The sequence below is a fragment of the Heptranchias perlo genome, chromosome 34 (assembly GCF_035084215.1).
Source record: "Heptranchias perlo isolate sHepPer1 chromosome 34, sHepPer1.hap1, whole genome shotgun sequence".
Classification (NCBI taxonomy): domain Eukaryota; kingdom Metazoa; phylum Chordata; class Chondrichthyes; order Hexanchiformes; family Hexanchidae; genus Heptranchias; species Heptranchias perlo.
In genome coordinates this window covers 20,345,093-20,351,092 of record NC_090358.1, presented here as the reverse complement: position 1 = coordinate 20,351,092, position 6,000 = coordinate 20,345,093, and the positions used below count along the sequence as shown (strand labels likewise).

At 39.4% G+C, this 6,000-nt stretch overlaps 1 long non-coding RNA gene across 2 annotated transcripts in view; it reads right to left on the bottom strand.

The window, feature by feature from the left end:
• Positions 1-1,618: 1,618 nt before the first annotated feature.
• Positions 1,619-6,000, bottom strand: part of LOC137301871 (uncharacterized) — a 28,038-nt gene continuing 23,656 nt past the window's right edge. For both annotated transcript variants that reach the window (XR_010958373.1, XR_010958372.1), the window contains 2 exons: positions 4,732-4,914; positions 1,619-3,498 (listed from right to left, as the gene is read on the bottom strand). This is a non-coding gene — a long non-coding RNA (uncharacterized lncRNA). The remainder of the gene's footprint in view (positions 3,499-4,731; positions 4,915-6,000) is intronic.

Below are 6,000 nucleotides of genomic sequence, written 5' to 3'. Positions count from 1 at the left end.
GAAACCAAAATAAGGCAATTCTATTCCGAAAGTTATCACCTATCCACTTATTCGGGGAAATAGTTATCATGGTTGACTACATTCCCACACAGGTAATATAGAAGGCGCTGATTTTTTTTCTTAGTATATAAACCTTATACAATCTACTGGTTTATGTTATATTTTATACTATCATTGAGTGTTCAATTGAACATAAGAGAAGGGAATTAAAATAAAATAACAAGCATTGGAACCATTTTTTCTGTAAATACAAGAAAAGAAGTGGGAAAAACAGCCAGGAGCTCTAATCATATTTATTCTAGTCTTATGTGAAATTTCAATTGCCACGCATTACGATCAGATCTAAATAAATATAACTGAATATATTTTCTTAAAGTGGGATTCATGTTATAGATTAACCGATAACGACTGCCAATTATCTGGGAATACTGTGTGAATGGTGAATACAAAGCACGAAAAAAGTTGCGTCTTTTCTCAGAATCTGACGAGATACATTCAACACGGGCAACAACTCCTGACCTAGTTAGTTAGTGAAAACAGCTCTGATTTTATTGGAGGGGAGGAAGCAAACCCGGAGAGAAGCAAAGCTTTCTGGGGGAAAAATAACTACCCGGGATCATTGAACGAGGAGGCCGCACATGAGCCACACGCAAATTGTGTACTTCTGGAATAATTTATCTTGTCCTACTGTAGTTTAAACACAAGACTGCAGCTGCGTGGAACTTTTGATTTAACTCATTTTTTTATTATTGCAATTTGTTTTAATCGCTCAGCAGGAACACCCAGTACCTCTGACCCAAAGATCTCAAAGTCTAATGGAAAAGGAGCGCACCAAACTTTCTGTTACCCAAAGGGCTTGTCACCTTCGTGTTGACTGAGCAAACCCCTTAACTTTTGCTCTGTTCAATGCACAGAAATAGAGTGTTAGGTTTCTCAGATCATACATTAGAATGCAGAAGAGTGTGTTCAGCCAACCATTCCCATGTTGTCCACCCTTCAGTCAAGCACATTTTAGTTCCAAATTCTCAGCAGGGAATATTCATAAGGATAAAGTGAGAAAGTTGTTGCTAATGTATATTATGAAGCGATTACCTAACGGCAATGCCCAGTGTACCCATGTTTTTGACCGTTTAATGTGAGGCACTGCTTTTATTTATATTTTTAAAAAACATATTGCTCGTGATGAATCATCGCTCAAACAGCAAAAATGAAAGCCACTTTCTGTGGATTCCGCTATTGATTCGGTGGCAGGTTAAGGAAAAGGAATAAAATAAGTCTCAATGTGTTCTACTTAACAAGCCTCAGAAATTCCCTTTGTTGTAAAGTTTTTTGTAACATCTGCAGAAGTGGAGTAGTGCTTTACTCCTGATGATTGTGAATTATTTGCAATTACTTCTCTTTTTCTACAGCACAACCATAGGATGACACTTTAAACACCCTTAGCGATTTGGTGATTTTTGACGAATGCAATTTACAGAAATGACAATGGCCAGTCTGCAGTTAACTCTCTGATTCTGAAATATTAAGGAGTGTGCATTTTAACATCCTATATAACTTATTTTACACGCTCTGAATACATTTTGCAGCTATAATATTAAATAATAGGCAAGACATGATGTTGTACTACAAAAGTATATATTTTATTCAGGTATCAATTTTACCACAGAAAGACTGTTGGTAGATTACACTGGGCGACATAAATAAAGTTATTTTATTGCATTGAATTTGCAACCTTTGAAGTATCTGTCTCTCCATCTTAGTAATACATATAATGCAGCACATTACAATCTCGGTGTACCAGTATTCCATTTGGAAAGGAAGCATTTCATCATTTTGACGAATGCGTATAGGGGAAAAGGCATTAGCCCAACTCATGTATTCCACTGTCATACGTTGTACATGGTAATATCCGTATTAATTTCAGGATTGATTGGAAGTGAACAGCTTGTCTAATAATGAGGGGGGGGGGTAAGGCATTGTATGTCTTGTATGTCCCTTCGCCGCTGCAAATGTTTATATTTGATTCTCACCTTCGTAAAGCTAGTTTGAACTAGGGTGGACACACTGAAAATGTGTTTTACTGGCAAGGAGGTTGCTCTGATTTTGTAATGATGCCAGTTTGTGGTGTGGTGTTATCCCTTGGACTGTTCCATGATGGAGTGTTTTAACTGAACAGCTGCGGGATTCACCATACACATGTGAAGTTTGCTAATGTGAAATATACCGGACAGGTACACTGTGTTGCAGGAAGCCCTGCGTTTGGGTACAAGCCTCAGCAGCGTGCAAGATCACATCTAATTTGTATTTTTTTTAAAATCAGCTGCCATGAAGACGTACAGTTGAGAGAGGCAGAAAGGGATGAAAGTGTATTAGTCCCCTTAAAGCAGCATAATGAAATAAGGTATGCTTTAGGTCGGAGTAATGATGGATAAAGGAAAGAGAAAGGTAGATGGGGACTGCAAACTGGGATAGAAAGAGACCAGCTGGAGAGAAAAAAATGAAGAAACGAGGAGGGGAAAGAGGATTAAAGAGGAAGGATGCGAGGTGTAGGCTGGTGAAGGGGGAAAAAGATAAAGAAAATAGATGAAATGTGAAGAGAAGGGAGGAAGAGACTGACGGGGAAAGATGAACGACGCAGGGGGTGAACGTAAAGCGGGAGAGCTAACCTACTCTCCCGTAATCAGTCCTCATTAATTTGTTTTGAGGATATCGTATTAGTCATGGAGCGTGCTTAGAGTGTGTGAGCTGATTAGAGCAGGGTAGTATTTAGAGTTTGTTTAGGGATGGGAGAGACTGCGTGATTGAGTGGAGAAAAGCTGATTACATCAAGGAATTCTATTTACCTATAATTTTAGAGCATCGGTAAGCTTTGGTCTAATCTCTGGCCGTTCAAAGCATGAAATTCCACTTGCTGTTTTCTTTGAGTTCTTCCTGACTCTCTATAACCTGTCATAAACCGTAATAGAATGCTCCTTGACAGGAGTTAAACTCTATCGACCATCAGATTCATTTCCAACTAATAGAGACGTGAGATAAAATATACATACTGTATCCATGTATATCCTTTATATGCCTGAGGCGTTTTAAATGTGATAAACTAATGACGTACATTTAAAAAAAACAGCATTCTCAGAGCAATGGGGACAGAGATTCAAATTGTGTATATTGATCACTTTTTAATGTTGGTTGCAAAAAGCTGCAACTTCACGTTTGTTTTGTGCCATTCTCGATGGTTTTTGTTATTTCTTATTGGTAGACGAGGCATCTCACTCGTATATTTTCTTCATGCAGATATCAAAGGTCTTCTGGTCAAGCCGATGGGAGGTCATTCTAATAATACCCAAGGTCACTTCTGGGAGCCAGTGAGTCTCACAGTCATTTTTCATTTGCTTGCAGCATTAAATGACAGTTGCAGGGGACTGGATGTTGCCGGCAATGGACATCACGTGATGTCATCAGCACATGCTACAGGATTATAGGACAAGCAGAAGCACGGGTCTGTGGATTAAAAGGGAGAAACAATCAAAAAAAGAGACATATGATGGCAGCAAACGCATATCTTGCAGATCGTATTCAGTGAGTACAAGCTAGAAGACACGATGGTGTTTACTTTGGTGGCAGCCCAAGACTTTCCTTGGCGTAGCTCCAGAATATCTAACGTTTGGCCATTGGTGCCACAGTGAAAAGTCAACACAGTTCAGTGGCTGGGTCTCGAGGGAAAAACAAACGCCGGGAGTGTTGCTTGAACATTTATCTAATAAAGAGTTTCAGCAGACATCCTGCAGAACATCCCTGGGACTCCCTATTCCTTCCTGCCCTGCCCAAGCCCCCAAAAAGACAATGGCAAGACTTCAGGCTCCATTGCCCTCTTCGGTGTTTGATTTACATTTCGACTGTAATTAAGCAGTTGAAGAACAAAAATGTAGACAAATTCCAGCTGAACTTTAAATCTGCTTCTCTCCTGCCTTCGTGGCCCTTCATTAGATACTTTCCTCTTGGAGCAGGAGGTCAGGGAGTATAAATATAAATTGCATTTTGCATTACTTCTAGATGAGTGAAGCTGTCAAAGCAATAATACTAGCTTTCAGTCCCACTTTCTGCCACTTCTATCCCATTTTTCGGCCAGCAGGTCATGCACAAATTAAAACTGACAGCCCAGCCGGCATGTCCAACAGACTTATATTGTTACAGCTTTCTGTCGTGGCACAGATCTCAGATCACAGCCTTAGCCTGTCTCCGTGTCCCGGGTGCCTGCTGGAGATACTGCCAGCCTTAAGGAAGCGCTGAAGCAATGAAACCAAAACGTGCGTGAACATGTGGCCATTAATGGTGACGTAGACCTCATTTGTTGCCCTGCATTTCTCAATTGCCCCACATTCATATGCCCAATAGTATTGTCTACCCTGTCACAACTGGATATAGTTTCTTCAAAGTGAAATTTCAACATTTTGACTGTAAAGATAAAATTGATAGCAAACAAGTTGATCAATTTCACTGATCTTTGAAAAGACCTTATGCATGATATAAAAATCAAACTTTATCGCAGTGACGTTTGTTTTGTAGTCTGCAAATCTTTTGTTTCTCATATTTGTGTTGAAATGTTTTATTTCAGTTTGATTGCTCAATGATGAATGGTTGCTTATTAAAACAATACCAGTCGAGAAAAAGCGCTCCGCCATTGCATAGTGTTATTTATGTATGGATTCTAATGTTCCAGTTTCCTTAACTTACTGGGTCCGTTCATGGCGTCAATCTTTCTCCCCGTACGCTTTGAACGACTGTAGAGAGACATCAGAGACATCTGTTTGATGAACAGATTTCCTTTCACCCCAGCAGTGTTGTTTTGCCAAAATAAAAAACACTGGAAGAGTCTGACACCTCGAGCTGTAGGCTACCGTTCCATTATCTCGAGGTCTGATGCAACAAACAGCAGGGAAAAAAAGTTTATTATCAAGAGTTACCTGAAATGGCCGTTTCAGTGACATTTCTATATAAAACTGACAAGGACTTTTTGCTTTATTGACTGGTTTGTGCTCCTAAAAGTATAGCACAACTTTATCAATAAAGTTTATACATTAAACTTTAAACCTATTCACAAATATTCTCCTAAATATTGAAGTGTTCATTTCCATTTTCGAAGTTACATTTTTGATTGCAGAAGTACAATCTCTAGCAGTCAGCTCGTAAATGTACCCTAAGAAATAATGAATCGATTAAATGTACTTGGGGAAAAGGCTATCGCAATGTAACATTAAGCGGTTGCATAATACTGTCACTATTTTTTTAATCTGACAAGTTTGTATAAGAGGTAGTTACTGCAAAATGAATCATGTGAAAAATGTACATATTTTAATTGAATGAGAGGTGATTACCCCTAAACTGTCAATCATCCTCTTGCCATTTTTTGCATACATTATCTTGCAGCTTCAGTTATCTGTTCGGTGCTACAGTGCTCACATACTAACCCTATAAATGATTTTCTACACTTTTCAGAGGACTGCGCATATGAAGTGTGTTGCTGTGCAAACATTAATTGTTTTGGGAGGAAAAGCAGAACTATATTTTTGTCCTTCCTTTTCTCGCCAATTGTCTCCACTGCTGAAGGCATTGGCTTCTTGTTGGGATGCGGTTCCATGAACACACGTTTCCTTTGTTACCTCGACCAAATGGCCGTGATTCAAACGTGAGCCTTGAGAGTGAGTGTTGACATGCTACTCAACCTCAGGGGCTATCGCACCAGATCAAGTTCTCACTCGGCGTCCAAACAAGCGTACTTCGAGCAAGGGTACTGCACAGTGATCAGTAATGGGAATCCTGGCCACTTTCCCTCTCCTTTATCCAGGAGCACATAGACCAATTGTATATCACTATCATAGCTGAGAATAGCTAATACCTTTATGGTCTGTATGTTTCAGGTATACCCTTCTTCTGAGTGTGCAATTTGCACCACTAGGACTGTGGTAGATGGATAAATGGATAGGTCAATACATTTTGTAATCT